This window comes from Furipterus horrens, unplaced genomic scaffold (assembly GCF_987537825.1).
Source record: "Furipterus horrens unplaced genomic scaffold, mFurHor1.1.pri manual_scaffold_9, whole genome shotgun sequence".
In the NCBI taxonomy this organism is placed as follows: domain Eukaryota; kingdom Metazoa; phylum Chordata; class Mammalia; order Chiroptera; family Furipteridae; genus Furipterus; species Furipterus horrens.
Genome location: NW_028327179.1, coordinates 59083134 through 59105035, shown reverse-complemented (window position 1 = coordinate 59105035; position 21902 = coordinate 59083134). Strand labels below are relative to the sequence as shown.

At 37.2% G+C, this 21902-nt stretch overlaps 1 protein-coding gene and 1 pseudogene across 2 annotated transcripts in view; one reads left to right on the top strand and one right to left on the bottom strand.

Moving 5' to 3' along the window:
* SUGCT (succinyl-CoA:glutarate-CoA transferase) overlaps positions 1-21902 on the bottom strand; it is a 1282463-nt gene that overhangs the window by 1027660 nt on the left and 232901 nt on the right. The window lies entirely within an intron of this gene.
* Positions 15974-17012, top strand: LOC150001830 (uncharacterized; annotated as a pseudogene).

The following is a 21902-nucleotide window of genomic DNA, read 5'->3' as shown; positions in this document are numbered from 1 at the left end:
AATCTGAGAGGGAGGGATTGTTATTTTTTATTGTTAAAATATTTAACTAATTAATTGATTATTAAGAAAAAAGAAGAAGAATATATGAAAGGGTGAGGCAGGAAAGCTTGTATGTACGACCCATGGGCATGGACTTGGGGAGGGGATTGTTGGGGAAGGGGGGTGCTGGGTGGAGGGGAGCAAAGGGGAAAAAATTGGAACTATTGTAACAATATAATCAATAAAATATACTTAAAAAAAAAAAAAAGAAAGAAATTGAACCAGCACATCTGGAATATTGGGACAATGCTCTAACCAACTGAGCTACCTGGCCAAGGCTGTTTTTAATTATTTTTTAATTTTGGTATGATGTCATAATAATTGAAATAAATCATTATACTTTTCCTTTAATTTTCTGATTTATTTATTGTTTTTCTATTAGCAGCGTCCCACTTTTTCCCCCATTCCGCCCCCCCAAACCCAGCCCACCCTTTCTCCACAGTCAATCCCTGCCTCGTTGTACATGTCCATGGGTTATTTATACTAATTTCTTTACTAAACCCCTTCCCTACTTACCCCCTTCTCTTTCTACCCCTTCTCTGCTGGCAACTATTAGTCTGTTCCTTGTTTACATGCCTCTGGTTTAATTTTGTTCATTTCTTTGTGTTGTACGTTAGTTTCCTATATTCGGTGATATTATATGGTATCTTTATTTCATTGCCTGGCTTATTTTTTTAAGTATATTTTATTGATTATATTGTTACAATGGTTCCAATTTTTTCCCTTTACTCCCCTCCACCCAGCACTCCCCTCCCCCAGCAATCCACTCCAAAGTCTATGCCCATGGTTCGTACTTACAAGCTCTCCCGCTTCACCCTTTAATATATTCTTCTTCTTTTTTTAAATAAATAAATGATTAATTATTTTAACAATAAAAAATAACAATCCCTCCCTCTCAGACTTAAGACCCTTTATAATCTTATAAAGGACAATGGGCGAAGGTCTCGAGCTCCTCTAGCTGCTTCAAGCTGGACATGGTCGTCATCCTACCTACCTTTGGGTCCAGAAATTCCTAATAAGAGTGGGGGTATGGAGGGGAGGGTGGCCTTCCCACATGGGGAAGGATCGTGCAGACTCCTGGTCAGTTGACTGTCCCTGGACAATGGTGTGCTTGGTTTAACAGGTTGGCATCCTTATTATATTCTGGGGGCAACAGATTTGGCAAAAGGGTTAAAAGACATCATTCAATCCATAACCACTAGATGACAAAAGGCAGGGATTAATTTTTCAATGTTCCACATTAGGGAAAAAAAAAAAAAGCTTCTTTGGAGGAAGGTGTGCCAGGCACATCTCACCTGTCCAAAACCCTCTTGCCCATTATACTTAGTTTGGGCTGAGGGAACTATTTTAGGTTTCCCCCATCTCAGACCTCTGGGCTCTTTCGGTCCAAGCCATTAGGATAGAAAAGAGAAACCAGTTTTAAAGTGAAGCCCACAGACCATCCCATTCTTCACCAATCCAGCCACTTAGTTCGGCCAAATCACTGAGTCTCAGGAGGCAGTGCTGCAGACTAGATTAAGTGAGGCCTATATGTACAGACAATCACTCAGGTAATGAGATCATAGGCTTATGCCCTTTGAAAACAGAAAACAGATGTTAATTTATGTAACATAACCGACATACAAGTCTCTAAATCTGTAAGACTGTCTTATTGGAAAGACATTGAGTTGCAAGGCATTTGACATTCTTCTTGCCTGTAACTTAAATATCTTTGATGATACCACAGACATAGTTTAACTTTCAAATGAAAACATATTTTAAATTAAAAAAAACTTTAAAGATGGTTAGCTGTACTACTTTATAGTCTACCACTAATCTTTGTGATTTTCCTTGAATAATTATTTTTCTCCCTGAGATTACCCTCCTTGTCATTAAAGGGACTGCATTAAGTCCAGTTTTAATTTATCCTGTCCATTTGCATAAACACAACAAGAGCAGCAAATGATCACTTATGATCTTTAGTTCTGCTTGCTGGAACTTACACAAGGAACATTTAGGGTGACCTTCAGTCTGCCCTTCAGGGCACAGAAACTGAGCCACATACCTGGCATTCAGCCTTGCCTGTAAACACCTGTCTTTTCCAAGTCCTTCTGGTTTTCCATTGTGCCTTAAGGTCCCTCCTAGCCATCTTTCAGGAAAACAACCTTCATTCCTCCCCTGTAAAGATTGCTGTGGACCGCACAACCAACCATGGTACCAGGCCTTTTATCTTGTGGGCTTTTATTACCTTTGAAAGTCATTTCAAGTTCCTCAGGACTTTTTGGTAACAACCAGAGCCCAAGCATGTCTCCTTTAGGCATGACATTCCAGTCAACGTCTTGGTAAGAAAAACCTCTATTAACAGCTGGTCTTATTAGTTTTATGCAAATAAACTTATGTCATTACTTATTTCTTTAGAATGCCAAACTCTGAAGGCATAAGATAGGGAGAAAAATATACAGTGTGAAGGAAAATCCTTGTCCTTCTAATATTCACTGAACTGGCATTTCCATTCTTCACATTTTCATATTTCCCCCACTAAAATTTTACTTGTTTTTCCATTACAGTTGTCCCACCTTTTTCCCCCTCTTGCTTCCCTGCACCCTGTCCCCTTCTTCTCCAACATTCAGTCCCCACTCAGTTGTCCATGTCCGTGTGTCATTTATACATGTTCTTTGACTAGACCTTTCCCCTTCTTACCCCCTCTTCTACGCCCCCACCCACTGACTGCTATTCTGCTCCTTGTCCTATTTAGTTCATTTGCTTATGTTGTCCTTTAGTTTCCTGTATTAGGTGATATCATATAGTATTTTCATTTCTTTGCCTGGCTTACTTAATTAAGCATAATTCTCTCTAGTTCCATCCATGTTATCACAAATGGTAAGAGTCCCTTTTGTCTTTCTGCTGCATTGTATTCCATTAAGTAAATGTACCACAGTTTTTGATCCACTCATCTACAGATGGGCACTTAGGCTGTTTTCAGCACTTGGCTATTGTAAGCAGCACTGCTTATGAACATAGAGGTGCCTAAGTTCTTTTGAATTGGGGTTTCAGGATTTTTCAGGTATAATCCTAGCAATGGAATTGCTGGTTAAAACGGCAGTTCCATTTTTAGTTTTTTGAGGAAATTCCATACTGTTTCCCATAGTGGGTGCACCAGCCTGCATTCCCACCAACAGTGCACTAGGCTTCCCTTTTCTCCACATCCTCACCAGCACTTATTGTTTGTGGATTTGTTTATGATGGCCATCCTAACTGGTGTAAAGTGATTTCTCATTATGGTTTGAATTCGCATCTCTCTGATGACTAGTGATGTTGAGCATTATTTAATATGCCTATGGACCCTCTGTATGTCCTCTTTGGAAAAGTGTTTGTTCATGTCCTTAGCCCATTTTTAATTGGGTTGTCTGTCTTCTTGGTGCTGAGATGTATAAGTTCTTTATAAATTTTGGAGATCAATCCCTAGTCTGAAGTATCACTGGAAAATATGTTTTCCCATATGGTTGGTTCCATTTTCAATTTGCTGATGTTTTATTTACCTGAGCAGAAACTCTTTAGTTTGATGTAGTCCCATTTGTTTATTCTTTCCTTTATTTTGCTTGCCTTAGGAGATATATCAGTGAAAATATTGTACGGGAAATATCTCAAATTTTCCTGTCTATGTTTTCTTCTAGGACTTTCATGGTGTCATGCTTATATTTAAGTCTTTGATCCATCTTGAGTTTATTCTCGTGTGTGGTGTAAGTTAGTGGTACAGTTTCGTTTTTTTGCACATCCCTTTCCAGTTCTTCCAGCACCATTTGTTGAAGAGGCTCTTTTCACTCCATTTTATGTTCCTTTACCCATTGTTGAATATTAGTTGATCATATAGACCTGGGTTTATTTCTGGGCTCTCTATTCTGTTCCATTGATCTATACGCCTGTTCTTATGTCAGTACCAGACTGTTTTGATTACAGTGGCTTTGTACTATAGTTTGATATCAGGTGTTGTTATTCCTTCCACTATATTCTTCTGTCTAAAGATTACTGTGCCTATTCAGGGTCTTTTTTGGTTCCATATAAATTTTTGAAGTATTTGTTCTAGGTCTGCGAAATATGTAATTGGTATTTTAATAAGGATTGTGTTGAATCTATAAATTGCTTTGGGTAGTATGGACATTTTAATGATGTTGATTCTTCCCGTCTATGAACATGATATGTGCTTCCATTTATTTGTATCTTCCTTAATTTCTTTCTTCAGTTTTATGTAGTTTTCTGAGTACAGATCTTTATCTCTTTGGTAAAATATATCCCTAGGTACTTTATCTTTCTTGTTGCTATAGTAGATGAAATTGTGTTTCTAGTTTCTATCTCTGATATTTAATTGTTGGTGCATAGAAATGCCTTTGATTTCTGAATATTGACTTTACACACTGCTATTTTGCCAAATTCACTTCTTATGTTGAGTAGTTTTTTAGTGGAGTCTATAGGGTCTTCTATGTACACTATCATGTCATCTGCAAGTAATGAGATTTACTTCCTCTTTTACAATTTGGAGGCCTTTTTCTTTTTCTTCTCTGATTGCTGTGGCTAGAACTTTCATGACTATGTTAAATAGGAGTGGAGAGAGTGGACATCCTTCTCTTGTTCATGATCTCAGGGGGAATGCTTCCAGTTTTTGCCCATTGAGTATGATGTTAGCTTCAGGTTTCTCATGTATGGCCTTTATATGTTGAAGTATGCTCCCTCTATTTCCAGTTTGCTGAGTATTTCATCATAAATGGGTGTTGTACTTTAGCAAATGCTTTTTCTGCATCACTTGATAATGATCCACATCTTTTATCTTTCATTTTGTTTATGTAGTGTATTATGTTTTTTGATTTGCAAATAATAAACTATCCTTGCATCCCTGGGATGAATCCCACTTGATCGTGGTGTATGATCTTTCAGTGTGTTGTTGGATCTGGTTTGCCAATATTTTGTTGAGGATTTTAACACCTATGTTCATCAGTGATATTGGCCTGTAGTTTTCTTTTTTTGTTGTGTCTTGACCTGGTTTTGGTTATTAGGGTAATACTGGCTTCATAGAAAGAGTTTAGGAGTCTCATCTCTTCCTGGATTTTTTGGAATAGTTTCAGAAGGGTAGGCATTAGTTCTTCCCTAAATGTTTTGTGAAATTCACCTGTGAAGCCATCCAGTCCAGGGCTTTTGTGTGCTGGGAATTTTTTTATTACTGCTTCAATTTCACTCTTTGTTATTGGTCTATTAAGGCTTTCTGTTTCTTCTTGATTCAGTTTTGGAAAGTTATATGTTTCTAGAATTTTGTCCATTTCATCTAGGTTGCCAAATTTCTTTCCATACCATTGTTTGTAGTAATTTCTTACAACCCTTTGTATTTCTGTGATATCGGTTGTAATTTTTCCTCTTTCATTTCTGATTTTATTTGGGTTCTCTCTTTTTTTCTTGATAAACCTGGATAAAGGCTTGTCAATTTTGTTTATCTTTTCAAAGAACCAGCTCCTACTTTTGTTGATCTTTTGAATTGTTTGTTTAGTCTCTATGTCATTTAATTCTGCTCTGGTCTTGATGATTGCCTTCCTTCTCCTTGTTCTGGGTTTTGTTATTGTTCTTCTAGTTCTTGTAGCTGTAGGATCAGATATTTTATTAGAGATTCTTCTATCCTTTTTAGGTAGGCCTGTATTGCTATGAACTCTCCTCAAATCATTATACTTTTATCCAAAACTGCAGAATGTCCAACACCAAGTGTGAACCCTAAATTAAACTATGAACTTTGGGTGATTACGATATGTCAATGTAGTTTCATCCTTTGTAAAAAATGTACCATTTTAATGAGTGATGTTGATAATGGGATAGTAGCAGAAAATATAAGAGAAATCTCTGTACCTTCTTCAATTTTGTTGTACACTTAAAATTTCTCTTAGAATGTAAGTTAAAACAAAACTCCCTGGTGATTTTTATACATCATAACTTTGGGAATCATTTTGTGGAACAGCAGTTCTCAAAGACTACTGAACATTAGAATCATCTATAGAGAGCTTTTTAAAATCCCAATGCCTAGGCTATACCCTGTACCAATTAAACCAAAATCTCTGCGAGTGGGACACAGGCAGTAGTTTTTGAAACCTCCCAGGTGATATCAATGTGCAGCCAAGTTTGAGTACTGGTTATAAAAACTCAGTGCATACACGTTGGTCAGGCAGCTCAGTTGTTTAGTGCATCCTCCTGATATGCCAAGCTTGCAAGTTCAATCCCCAATCAGGACACATACAAGAAGCAACCAATGAATGCATGAGGTAAGTGGAACAGCAAATTTCTTTCTCTCCCTCCTTCCCTTCCTCTCTTTCTCTCTCTCTACTTCTTTTCTCTGTCAATAAATAAAACTTTTTTGAAAAAGACTCAATGTATAGCTCAGAAACAAAATACAGTCTTCCTGAGAGTCAAATCATACTCAACTTGAGATTTTTAACAATGACAACAAAAATTTTTAATACTCATATTTAGTCAGTCATGAGGCAATAAATAAGACCTAACAAGCTGCCATAAAAAGAATTGTGAAATATGATTTACACATAGATAATTTCTCATTAATAATATGACAACATACAAAAGGGGAGGAATAACAGTTTATTTCAGTCAAATAAAAAGGAAATGTAGTTCGATTCCCAGTCAGGGCACATGACTAGGTTGCACATCAGGTCCCCAGTCGGGGGTGCGAGTGAGAGGCAACCACACAGTGATGTTTCTCTCCCTCTCTTTCTCCTTTCCCCTCTCTCTAAAAATAAACAAAGAAATAAATAATTTTTTAAAAAAGGAAATGTATTAAGTCCAACCTTCAAAGTCAGAAAACTTATGATTTAAATATTACAAATTAGTTTTACTATATAATTTGATGGAGGAAATGACCAATGTTGCCCATTTTTAAATACTATTACAAGTCAAAGCACAAAACCTTGTGGATATTTAGAAGATGTTGAAGCTGAATGTGTATCAAAACAGATTAGATTCTCAATAAGGTACCAATGTTAAAGAAAAAAAATATTCTTCAGTGAACTTTGTTAAATCTTTTGATATTACCTCAGTGACTTACAAGATAGTACATTACTAAACTTGAAACAACATGTATGAACACTGAGAACCTGAAAGTATAGTAATAGAATTTTGAAAGTATATCTTTACTCAAAGAAGTATAAATTTCAGAATCAAACTGGAACTATAGATTGAGAAGAAGACAAAAGAAGAATACTCATTTTATCCATTTGTAGTCTAGCTTCAGTTCAAGAGAATCAAAATATTAAAAAATTACAGAGCTACTCGGTAAAAAGGAAGTCATCATTTCAAATAAGACTTATTGATTTATATAATTTCAAATCATGTTTTAAGTTTCTGCACCTCCCTTTAGAGAAAACCTTTGAATGTATTTGTATTATCTTCTAATTCTATAAGCATGGTTCAGTTTCAGAAAGAATTGATTGAACTAAAAACAAACTATGCCACCAAGAAGACACAGGGTTAATTTTAGAGCTACCCTGAAATTTCTGGCAACTGCTTCTCAGCAATGTTTTACTTCTCGGCCCATATGGAAATCCACCTTAAAATATAAAACTGCTAAGAGGAGGTAAGATGGCGGAGGAGTGAGGAGAGGTTGCGGTTTTAGGCTCCGGAGACCCGTCTGCAGTTTGGTCTAATTGCAGACAGAACATCTCAGTGAGCAGCTGGACATTGGCGGGAGTTGAGCCAAGGCACTGCTGGATTAGAGAAAATCTATCTGGGAACAACCTGTTTAGTGAGGATAGCGGAGAAAAAGGGGACGAAACGGGATTCCTGACCGGGGCGGCTGCCCGAGCTGTGGCGGGAAGCACACAAAGGCTTTTTGGCGACCACAGGCTACCCCAGAGAGGAGTCAGGCGGAGAGCAGATCTCTGCCCGCTGGCAGAGACGGGACTCGACCAAGTGGCATTGGCGCTGAAGGACAGGAGACAGCGTGCTGCCGGGCAAGTGAGAACATAATTCTCCTTTATATTTTTCTCTAGTGGACGGTGGAGACGGGAGGAAAGTTTGGGGGTGGTAGGCCGTTCTGGAGGAGCCCAGGTGCAGAGGCCCGCTCATCCACTCCTCAACCCTACCATTGGGTCGCGGGGGCGCACATAGGGAAGTGCTCTCATTCACTGGCCCAGGTGCGCGGGGCCGTGAGTCCAGGCGTCCCTCGGACACTCCCCAACGGACATAAGATCAGTGCCCCAACGGGCACAGGGATGGCCCACTGAACACGCAGAGGACTGTGCGCAGACACCCCTAGACAGCTCCCGTGGGCGCAGGGCCCCAGGCCGGAAAGCAGACCACTAGCGCAGGCTCTGTTTGTGCCCGCCCAGACGGGTGAGGGAAGGTGGGCAGCTGCAGCACGGGAACAGCGGGAGGCGGCGACCCACGGACGCTCGATTCCACTGAGCACAAGTGTCCCTGGCCCTGCCCTAAGAGGCGAGAGACCAACTCCCGGAGCTCGGCTCAGCGGGACTGAGGGCACAGGGCGGCGCACGAGCGCAAAAGCACCTCAGCCCGGGGTCAGTGGGCGCCAATCCCAGGGAAAGCTCTCAGGCCGCCCGCGCGGGCAGGGACACCTCGGAACGAACGCGGAACCGCCGCGGCCCAGCGAAAGCAGGAGCCAATCCTGGGGAAAGCGCTCGGGCCGCCCGAGCGGGCAGGGACACCTCGGCGCGAACGGGGAACCGCCGCGGCCCAGCAAAAGCAGGAGCCAATCCCGGGGAAAGCGCTCGGGCCGCCCGAGCGGGCAGGGACACCTCGACGCGAACTGGGAACCGCCGCGGCCTGGCAGCAGTGGGCTCCAACCGCGGGGCAAACTCTCAGGCCGCCCGAGAGCGCAGGGGCTTGTACGCAAGGGCACCTCAACTGGCTCCAGCAAGCAGCAAGGGAGCGCGCCGTTCCAGCAACCGCGGGCGCGCACCAGTCCTGAAAAAAACAAGAACCTCTGACCTGCCACACTAGACCAGCTGCGGACCCAGAAAAAGAAGGCAACACACCAAGGCTAAAACGGAGTAAAAACATCGATTTTATTTTTCCAAATTTTTTCTCCCAAATTTTTTCTCCCTTGTTCTTTCTTTCTTCTTAATTATTTATATTCTTTCCTTCTTTCTTTATTCTTTTCCTGGGGTTTTTTTGGGGGGGTTTTGGGGGGTATATATATATATTTTTTTAATGTTTTTTCTCTCTTTTTTCTTTCTTTCTTCTTTATTCTTTCTTTTCTATCTTTCTTTGTTCCTTTCTTTCTTCCCTTTTGGGGTTTTTTTTAGGGGGGGGTTGTGGTAAATTTTTTATTTTCTTCTCTTTCTCTCTTCTTTTCTTTCTTCTATTTTCTTGGGGATTTTTTGGGGGGGTGTTTTTCCTTCACCTCTTCCAATAATAACAAACTTTATCTCCAACGTGTTGCATATAACCTCTCCTTCTCATCCTTTCTCTTTAATCGTGGTTTATTTGTTTGTGTGTCTAGCTTAGCCCCCCTATCACTCTAAATAATAGAATATAATTACTATATAAACCCAAATACAATACAATCCCACTTTCTTACTATACTATGTATTTTTCTATCCTTTTCTTCTATTTTTATTAACATACAATGTAAATATTACTAACTGGCTTGCACAGTCTCAACTATTATTAATCTATCAACCCCTCTATCAAAAATTATATTTTTCCTCCCCCAAAACAACTCTTATCTATTCTTCTTATAGTATAAAAGCTCAAATCTCTTTACATTTATATTAATATGGGCTAGTTGGCTAACGATAGCAGGATAGAGTGGGGGATACTTTCTGAGGGTGTGGGTCTCCTGCCTGGGCTGTGTGTTTATGTCTTTAACAGCATATCCACAAAAGAACTCAAGACAAAGCAGATAGAGTGACTCTCAACCAAGTAGCCAGAAGGAATATCCTATCAAAGAACATCTGAAATATAACCGAACAGCATAAACAAACGACATAAAGGCTAACTCAAGACCATCAGGCTCAGGATATCAAAGAGACTACACCACTGAAACTCCCAGACCTTCGATAAAGAATATTACACCACAAAGGAGGGAAGTCAAAGCAGACTAACCCCCCCAAAATAAATAAATAAATAAATAAATAAATAAATAAATAAATAAATAAATAAATAAATAAATAAATAAAAACAAAAAGAATCCAACATGGTAAGACGCAAAAATAACCCCTCAATGAAAAGAAAAGAGGAATCTTCAGAAAGAGAGATAGACAAAATAGACATAGCCCAAATGTCAGACATGGAATTCAAAACAATGGTGGTAAAGAAGCTCAATATACTCGACATCCTTAAAATCAACTATGACAACCTTCAAGGAAGTTACCAGCAGCTCCAAGAAAATTAGAGGGAACTGGCAGAGAACTACACCAGCATAAAAAAAGACATAGAAATTGTTAACAGGAACCAGGAAGAACTTAAGAATACAATCTCTGAATTGAAAAACACAGTAGAATCAGTCAAAAGCAGACTTAACAAAGCAGAGGATCGGATTAGTGAGTTAGAAGATAATGTAGAGAAAAACTCCCAGACAATACAGCAAAATGAAAAACGATTGAAAAAATATGAACAAGATGTAAGGGAATTACAGGATAGCATTAGGAAAAATAATTTAAGGATCATCGGAATACGAGAGGGAGAAGAAAAGGAACATGGAATTGAAAATCTGATAGGAGAAATAGTGACAGAAAATTTTCCGAACCTGATGAGAGGAAAAGCTATGCAAGTCCAAGAAGCACTGAGAGTTCCAATCAAGAGGAACCCCCAAAAACCCACTCCAAGGCACATCATAGTTAAAATGGCAACATTCCAAGACAAAGAGAGAATCCTAAAAGCAGCAAGAGAAAAGCAGCAAATAACATACAAGGGAGCTCCGATAAGGCTATCAACTGATTTCTCAACAGAAACATTACAAGCCAGAAGGGAATGGTCAAAAATATTTCAAGCAATGAAAAACAAAGGCCTACAACCAAGAATACTCTACCCAGCAAGGCTCTCATTCAAAATAGAAGGTGAAATAAGGAGTTTCTCAGACAAAGGAAGACTGAAAGAATACACCTCCACTAAACCAGCATTGCAAGAGATGCTAAAGGGACTGTTCTAAGAAAAAAAGAAGAAAAAAACAAGAGAGGAGAGGAACAGAGGTACAAAGGGAAATGAATAAATACACGTCAATAATAACCTTAAATGTAAATGGATTAAATGCTCCAATTAAAATACATAGGGTAACGGAATGGATAAGAAAACAGGACCCACATATTTGCTGTCTACAAGAAACACACCTCAAAACAAAAGATTTACACAGACTGAAAGTAAAGGGATATAAAAAAATATTCCAAGCAAACGGACCGGAAAAAAAAGCCGGGGTAGCAGTTCTCATATCAGACAAAATGGATTTCAAAGCAAGGACAATAAAAAGAGACAAAGAAGGACACTTCATAATACTTAAAGGAACAATCCATCAAGAAGATATGACTTTAATAAACATATATGCACCCAACATAGGAGCACCCAAATACATAAAGCAAATACTAGAAGACCACAAAAAGGATATTAACAACAACACACTCATAGTAGGGGACTTCAACACTCCATTATCAACAATAGACAGATCATCAAAGCAAAGAAACACCAAGGATATACAGGCATTGAACAACACACTAAACCACATGGATCTAACTGATATATATAGAACTTTTCACCCCAAAGAAGCAAAATATACATTCTTTTCAAGTGCACATGGGACATTTTCAAAGATAGACCACATGATAGGTCACAAAACAAGCCTCAACAAATTCAAGAAAATTGAAATCATATCAAGCATCTTTTCAGATCACAATGCCCTGAAACTAGAAATCAACCTCAGAGAAAAAAATCAAAGACACCCAAACTCATGGAGATTGAATAACATGCTATTAAATAATGAATGGGTTAACAATGACATCAAAGAAGAAATCAAGAAATTTCTAGAAACTAATGATAATGAGCACACAACAACCCAAAACCTGTGGGACACAGCAAAAGTAGTCCTGAGAGGGAAGTTTATAGCAATACAGGCATATCTGAAAAGGCTAGAAGAATCTCAAATAAAAAACCTAACCACAATGCTACAAGAACTAGAACAACAACAACAAACAAAGCCTAGGACAAGAAGAAGGAATGAAATCATCAAGATCAGAGCAGAACTAAATGACATAGAGACTAAACAAACAATCCAAAAGATCAACAAAACTAGGAGCTGGTTCTTCGAAAATATAAACAAAATCGACAAGCCTCTAGCCAGTCTAATCAAGAAAAAAAGAGAGAAGACACAAATAAACAAAATCAGAAATGAAAGAGGAGAAATCACGACTGATACCTCAGAAATACAAATGATAGTTAGAAATTACTTCAGACAACTGTATGACAAGAAATTTGACAATCTAGAAGAAATGGACAAATTTCTAGAAACATACAACCTCCCAAAACTAAATCAAGAAGAAGTGGAAAGTCTCAACAAACCAATAACAAAAAAGGAAATTGAAACAGTAATCCAAAATCTCCCGGCACACAAAAGCCCTGGACCGGATGGCTTCACAGGCGAATTCTACAAAACATTCAGGGAAGAACTAACTCCTATCCTCCTCAAACTGTTCCAAAAAGTCCAAGAAGAGGGGAAAATCCCAAACTCTTTCTATGAAGCCAGTATTATCCTAATCCCCAAACCAGGTCAAGACACAACAAAGAAAGAAAACTACAGGCCAATATCACTGATGAACATCGATGCTAAAATCCTCAATAAAATATTGGCAAACAGGATCCAGCAATACATCAAAAAGATCATACATCATGATCAAGTGGGCTTCATTCCAGGGATGCAAGGATGGTTTAATATTCGCCAATCAATAAATATAATACATCACCTAAACAGAATGAAAACAAAAATCACATGATCATATCAATAGATGCAGAAAAAGCATTTGATAAAGTACAACACCCATTTATGATGAAAACACTCAGCAAAATGGGAATAAAGGGAGCATATCTTAACATAATTAAGGCTATATATGAGAAGCCTGAGGCCAACATCATACTCAATGGACAAAAACTGAAAGCATTCCCCCTGAACTCAGGAACTAGACAAGGTTGTCCACTCTCTCCACTCCTTTTCAACATAGTGTTGAAGTCCTAGCCACAGCAATCAGACAAGAAAAAGAAATAAAAGGCATCCAAATTGGGAAAGAGGAAGTAAAACTTTCATTATATGCAGATGACATGATAGTATACCTAGAAAATCCTATAAACTCCACTAAAAGACTACTCAATATAATAAGTGAATTTGGCAAAATCGCAGGGTACAAAATAAATATACAGAAATCTAAGGCATTTCTGTACACCAACAATAAAATAGCAGAGACAGAGACAAAAAAGAAAATACCATTTACTATAGCAACAAGAAAAATAAAGTACCTAGGAGTAAACTTAACCAAAGAGATAAAAGACCGGTACTCTGAAAATTACATAACATTGAAGAAAGAAATTAAGGAAGAAACAAATAAATGGAAGCAAATACCATGTTCTTGGATGGGAAGAATAAACATCATCAAAATGGCCATACTACCTAAAGCAATTTACAAATTCAATGCAATCCCTATTAAAATACCAATGACATATTTCACAGACCTAGAACAAATACTCCATAAATTCATATGGAACCAAAAAAGACCCCGAATAGTAAAAGCAATCTTGAGACAGAAGAACACAGCAGGAGGAATCACAACACCAGATATCAAACAATACTACAAAGCCACTGTAATCAAAACAGTCTGGTACTGGCATAAGAACAGACATATAGATCAGTGGAACAGAATAGAGAGTCCAGAAATAAACCCAGGCCTCTATGGTCAACTAATATTTGATAAAGGAGGAAGGAACATAAAATGGAGTGAGAAGAGCCTCTTTAACAAATGGTGCTGGGAGAACTGGATAGGGACCTGCAAAAAAATGAAACTAGACCACCAACTTACACCACACACGAGAATAAACTCAAGATGGATCAAAGACTTAAATGTAAGCCGTGACACCATAAAAGTCCTAGAGGAAAACATAGGCAAAAAAATATCAGATATCTCACGTAACAATCTCTTCACGGATACATCTCCTAAAGCAAGAGAAATAAAGGAAAAAATAAATAAATGGGATTACATCAAACTGAAGAGTTTCTGCTCAGCAAAAGAAAACATCAGCAAGATGAAAAGGAAATTAACCATATGGGAAAACATATTTGCCAATGACATCACAGACAGGGGACTGATTTCCAAAATATATAAAGAGCTGATACGACTCAACATCAAGAAAACAAACAACCCAATTAAAAAATGGGCAAGGGACCTGAACAAACACTTCTCCAAAGAGGACATACAGAAGGTCCATAGACACATGAAAAAATGCTCAACATCATTAGCCATCAGGGAGATGCAAATAAAAACCACAATGAGATACCATTTTACACCAGTCAGAATGGCCATCATCAACAAATCAACAAGCAACAAGTGCTGGCGAGGATGTGGAGAAACAGGAACCCTACTGCACTGTTGGTGGGAATGCAGACTGGTGCAGCCACTATGGAGAACAGTATGGAATTACCTCAAAAGATTAAAAATGGAACTGCCTTTTTAAACAATGACTCCACTACTAGGATTATACCCGAAGAATCTTGAAACCCCAATTCAAAAGAACTTATGCACCCCTATGTTCATTGCAGCACTGTTTACAATAGCTAAGTGCTGGAAACAACCTAAGTGCCCATCTGTAGATGAGTGGATCAAAAAACAGTGGTACATTTACACAATGGAATACTATGTAGCAGAAAGAAAGAAGGAACTCCTGCCATTTGCAACAACATGGATGGAACTAGAGAGAATTACGCTTAGTGAAATAAGCCAGGCAAAGAAAGAAAAATACCATATGATATCACCTAATACAGGAAACTAAAGAACAACACAAACAAAGGAACTAAATAGAACAAAGAGCAGAATAGCAGTCAATAGGGGGGAGGGGAGAGGAAGAGAAGGGAAGGGTTTAATTAAAGAGCCTGTATGAAAGACTCATGGACATGGACAACGGGGAGGGATATGATTGTGGAAGAGGGGGTGGGTTGGGTGGGGGAGAGAAATTGGGGGAAAAGGGGACAACTGTAATTGAAAAACCAAAATAAAAAAATTTAAAAAAAATATATAAAACTGCTAAAATTAAAAATGAGTACCTTAATCAGTGATGTAAAGCTTGAATCAAAATTGCTATAGATCTTCATTTCAAAGAACATGAGTTCTTTAACATTGACAAAAATTTATACAGCATAGCAAACTTCCTACAGCCAATTCTGACTATGAAGGTGGTGAAGCAGTTTCCTATTGCTGCTGTTACATATTGCCCCCAAATTTAGTGGCTTAAAACATTATTTTACAGTCCTGGAGGTCAGAAGTCTAAAATTCCTCTCATTGAGCTAATGTCAAGGAGTCAGCAAGGCTGGTTCATTCTGGAGACTCTAAGGGAGAACCTTTTTTCTTGCCCCTTCTAACTTCCTCAGTCTGTCTGCATTCCTTAGGTGCATGATCCTTTTCCGCACTCACTCTACCTTCTTGCTACCATTGTTACATCCCAGGCTAATCTTCCTGCCTCTCTCTTAAAGAAACACTTGTGCTTACATTAAATTCACCCAGATCCAGGATAATATTTCCATCTCAAAATCCTTAAAATAGTCACATCTACAAAATTCCCTTTGCCATATAAGGTAACATATTTATAGGTTCCGAGGATAAGGACATTGATATCATTCAGGGTCATTATTTGGATTAGCACATTTTCTTTAGCAGGGAAGGAGTAGAGAGTGGACATAAACATAGTTAAAAAGTTACTTTCCCGGCCCCTGGATCCACGGGGCGCGAAACTAGGAGCAGGTTATAAACTGACCAAGCTGTACCTGATCCTCTGTTGGAGCAAAGAACAAATTGGATGGTGGAGAAAGAAGTGGAAAGGAAATTTGTTCAGGTCATACACAGAGAAGCCCTACAAATGTAAGAAATGTGGAAATACCTTCAGCCAAATGTAAAGCCTCATTCATCAAAAAATTCGTACTGGAGAGAAATCTTGTGAATGTGGGAAAACATCCTTTCAGATGTCACACCTCAGTCAGCAGAGAAGTTGTAGTGGGGAAAACCCCTTTGCCTGCAAGGTATGTGGGAAGGTCTTCAGCCACAAATCAAATCTCACTGAGCATGAGCATTTTCATAATAGAAACCTTTTGAATGTAACGAATGTGGAAAATCCTTTAGCCAGAAAGAAAACCTTTTTACTCATCAGAAAATTCACACTGGAGATAAACCTTTTGAGTGTAAAGATTGTGGGAAAGCTTTCATTCAGAAGTCAAACCTCATCAGACACCAGAGAACTCACACAGGAGAGAAGCCCTTTGTATGTAAAGAGTGTGGGAAAACCTTCAGTGGCAAATCAAACCTTACTGAGCATGACAAATTCATATTGGAGAGAAACCCTTTAAATGCAGTGAATGTGGAACAGCTTTTGGCCAGAAGAAGTACCTCATAAAACATCAAAACATTCACACTGGAGAGAAACCCTATAAATGTAATGAATGTGGAAAAGCCTTCTCTCAACGAACATCATTTATTGTACATGTGAGAATTCATTCAGGTGATAAGCCTTATGAATGCAATGTATGTGGGAAAGCCTTCTCTCAAAGTTTGTCTCTTACTGTGCATGCGAGAAGCCATACAGGTGAGAAGCGCTATGGATGTAATGAATGTGGGAAAGCCTTCTCTCAGTTCTCCACCCTTGTTCTGCATTTGAGAATACACACAGGTAAGAAGCCTTATCAATGTAGTTAATGTGGGAAAGCTTTCAGCCAGAAGTCACATCACATTAGACACCAGAAAATTCATGCTCTTTAAAAACCCTGTGAATATCTTGAAAACTGGAAAGCACTCATTAGGAATTTACATCTCATAGTACTTCAGAAATAATCATTCTGAAGGAGAACACAGATGAGGGAAACAGAAACTAAAAACTTATGGGACACCAGAGAATTCGTACTGAAGAGAAAGACATTTGTATTATAAAAATCCGGTACCCAATAAAACAACCTACGGCAAAGATAATGCTGAAACTTTAGATGCATTTTCACTAAAATTGGGAATGGAAAACATGCTTGTTATTACTGTCTACATAGATCTGAAGATCTTCACCAATGTAAGTTTAGAAAGGAAATTACTTTATGGTATTGTTTTAGCAGAAGAGATTCTGGAAATACCTATGCATTTGTTAGAATTTAGACTAGGATAGAAATGGAATCAGGAGGTGAGAAGATAATGAGACTGTTTAAAAATGAGATAATTCGTTCTTCAAGAAAAAATGTAGACCATGAACTATGCACAAAGGTAGGATCTATGAGGATTAAAATCAGGAATATGAAAAAGGTATACATACTAAAATGATTATGACCTTGGGAGTAGGGAAACATTCCTTATAATGAATTGAAAAATACCTAGCATTTCTACTCTGAGTTTGTATGCTCAGGAAATATGTACCAGGCTATTTAATGTGGCGTGATTTGTAGTAGCCATAAATTGGAAACAACTTAAATGCCTATCAGAAATAAAGTCAAAAGTACTGAATGATGGGATGCATATGTGTAAAATGTAATAAATGAGATCTATGTGTATTACAGAGAAAGATATCAAAAATGTTGGGGAAAATGAAGTTGCAGAATGATACGTCTAATACTATGACATTTTTGTATATTTGAATTAAAATTTGCCTCACAAAATTCAGTACTATATATTGGTAACAGATACATATATGTATGTATGTTTTTTAAAATGGTTTTGAAATGGATTGGAAGGATACAGACTAAACTTAATAGTGGTTGCCTGTGAAGAGTTGAAAAGGGAAGGGGATAAGTGTGTGGGGGTGGTGTTGGTGGATTGGGGATTGGTTAAAGGGGACTTGATTTTTACATGTAAATATCCATTTCTCTTAAAAACAAAAGAGACTGCAAATAAATATATATATTAAAATACTGAATAATTCTGGATTGTGGTATATGGAGACTTGTCTTATTTTTTGCATTTTTCTGTAATTTTAAATTTTCTCAGAATAAGAATGGGGTGAAGTTGGGAACACTACATACAGAAATCATGTTCAAATGGATTTACTCCCAAATACTAAACTTTTTATAGAAAATATTTCTAAAATTTTATCAATGATGAGTGGGTGGATTTGTCCTCTATGTAGTATGAAATTATCTATTTTATTTAAATTAAAAATAGCATAATCCAAATGTTTTTTTAACATGTTATGGTGCACACTCTACGGTTGATCTATACATTTGTAACGTTTTGTAACATATCATTTAAGCTTAATTTAACTGTTAGTTAAAGATACTCACACAGACTTCATATAACTTGTTTTAGATAAACTTTCTGGAATGTCAAATTTTCTGTCTGTAAATTTTCATGGGAACAGATATGCATTAATATGTTTTTGAGTTTTATTTAAAAAAATAAAATCAGCTTCCCACAATGTCCACAATCTGAGTTAAATGTTAACACCTGGATCTCATTTATAACCAACCTACAGACTATTTTATTCCTTCCCGTGGTTTGACAAAACATCCCTTTGGGTTTTCTCCCCCTGCTTTATTGAGATGTAATGGTGTAATTGACAAAGAAAGTTGTAATATATTAAAAAAAGTTACTTTCCATTTTCTATATGAGCAAGTAAAGAAGAAGGGAAACCCTTTCACCCCAAAACAACAGAATATATATTTTTTCAAGAACATATAGAACATTTTCCAGGATAAAGCACATATTTGACATAAAACAAGTCTCAATTGATTGAAGAAGACTGAAATCATCTTAAGCACCTTCTCTGATCAAAACAGTATGAAATGAAAAATCAATTACAAGAACAAAACTAAAAAATGCAACAAACATGGAGGGTAAATAGCATGCTAATAACAATGAAAGGGTTATTAAGACCAAAGAAGTAAAATGATAACTCCAGGCAAATGAAAATTAAAATACAATGACCCAAAATCTATGGGACACAAGCCAAAACAGATTTAAGAGAAAAATTAATAGCAATAAAGTCATACATCAAGAAATAAGACAAATCTCAAATAATCAAATCTTATATCTAAAGTATTTAGAAAAACAACACAAACAAACACCAAAAGGAATAAAAAGAAAGAATAAAAAACAGAGTAGAAATAAAAGAATCAGAGTCTAAAAAGAATATAACCCTGGCCAGGTAGCTAAGTTGGTTGGGGCCTCATCCCAGACACAAAAAAGTTGTGGGTTCAAACCCCAGTCAGGGCACATACCTAAGTTGTAAGTTTGATTCTCAGTTGGGGCATGCTGTTACTCTCACATCAAAGTTTCTCTCTCTCTCGCTCTCTCTTTCTCCTTTCCTCTCTCTCTAAAGTCAATAAAAATATCTTTGGGTGAGGATTCAAAATAAATAAAATACAAAAATTACAAGAAAATATCACAGATGTTTATATGCCAACATATTGGAAAATCTTGAAAAAAATGGATAAATTCCTAGAAACATACAATCTTTCTAGACTGAATCAATAAGAAAAAGAAAATCTGAACAAACTGAGAGCTGCTAATGAAACTGAATCAGTAATTTAAAAAAAAAAGTTCTGGACCAGATGGCTTCACAGGTGAATTTTACTAAATATTCAAAGAACTAACACCCATCCTTCTCAAACTATTCCAAAAAAAATTACAAGGAGGTAAGGCTCCCGCACTTGTTTTAACAGGTCAGAAATACCCTGATTCCAAACACAAAGAAAAAAATATTTTTTAAATTACAGATGAATATCCTTCATAAGCATATGTGTAAAAATCTAAAACAAAATACTACCAAATCAAATTCAGCAATACATTAAAGGAATCATACACCATAATAAAGTGGACTTCATCCAGGATACAAGATTAGTGAAATATCTTCAAGTCAATTAATGTGATACACCACATAAACATAATGAAAGATAAAAATTAATGGTCATGCCAATAAATTCAAAATAAGCATTTGATAATATCCAGCATTCACTTATGATAAAACTCTCAGTAAAGTGGGAATAGAGGAAACATGTCGTTGGCAGCCATCCGTCTCGAGAGACGATGGTGTAGCTTCTTAAGATAAAGGCCATGTATGACACGACAACTAACATGATACTCAACATTAAAAAGCTAAAACATTTTCTTTTTCAGGTACAAGGCAAGAATGTCCCCTTTCACCAATTCTGTTCAACACAGTATTGAGTCCTAGCCATAGCTATCAGACAATAAAAAGAAATAAAAGGCATGTAAGTTGAAAAGGAAGAAGTAAAACTGCCATTTGCAGATAACATGATACTATAGAAAACCCTAATGTGTCTACCAAAAGTATTAGAACAGATAAATAAAATCAGTAAAGTACAATATAATATTAATATTCAGAAATCAATTGCATTTTTACACACCAATAATGAACTATCATAAAAAGATTAAGAAAACAATCCCATTTACAATTACATAAAAAAATTAACCTAGAAAAAACTGTAAGTCATTAAAGAAAGAAATAGAAGAAGATACAAATAAGTGGAAGCATACACCATATTCGTGTATAGGAAGAATCAAGGAAGAATCAGCATCATTACTTCCCAAAGCAATCTATATTCAATGTAATCCCTATCAAAATACCATGGTCATTTTTCACAGAACTAGAACAAATAATCCTAAAATTTATATGGAACCACAAAAGACCCTGAGTAGCCAAAGCAATCTTCAGAAAAAAAGGACAAAGTTGGAGGCATCACACTACCTGATATAAAAACTATGCAAGGTTATCATAATTAAAACCACATGGTATTGGTATAAAAACAGACACATAGCTCAATGGAACAGAATAGAGAGCCCACAAATAAACTCACACCTATCTGTTCAATTAATCTATGATGAAGGAGGCAAGAATAACTGAGGTAAAGGTAATGTATTAAATAAATGGTGTTGGGGAAACTGGACAGATACATATAAAAAAGTAAAACTAGATGACTTTCTTACATCACATACAAGAATAAACTCAAAATGGAATGTGATGCAGATTCATTGCTCTATTCACTCAGTCATTTTGAATGCAACAGCCACACAGTACACATGCTCACTCAATGGCATCTACCCTCACTGACTAGTACAGTGAGGCCATCATTGTTCACACATGTGCATTTCAGTACACTCTCACTGACTGCCAGTTTACATTGGTGTTGTGCAAACCATTCTTGTTACATTAACAGACTATATATATATAAATTCTAAAAATCAACCTTTTTTAAACTCTGGAAATTAATTAAAGCCTTGGAACAACTAATAATTATTCAAGGAAAATGACTGAATTTAAGTAAAAACATCAGGCTTTATGATGCCTTAACTTGCCATAGTACCATCCACCTCTCCCAACTTTGTGGTAGCCTTGAAAATCAACAGGAAGTAGTTATGAATACCAGCAACCTTGAAGCCACTGAAGAAAGCAGAATGAGTTTGAGGCTTATGAAAAAGCCTCATCAGCAGTAAATTCTCACTATTTTTTCCCATCTGGCACTGTCCTTCAAAAGCCCTATTTTCAGGTTTGCTTTATTTGACTTGCCCCAGAACTTTGTGCAAAAATCCTACCTAGAGGACATTTGTCACTCCCACGGTGGCAATAACCAATTGGAACAAATAAAAGGCTGAGCAAAAACTTAAGAGGAAACACTGGGTAAAAAAAATTCTCATAGAAAATATTTAAAAGCTCCA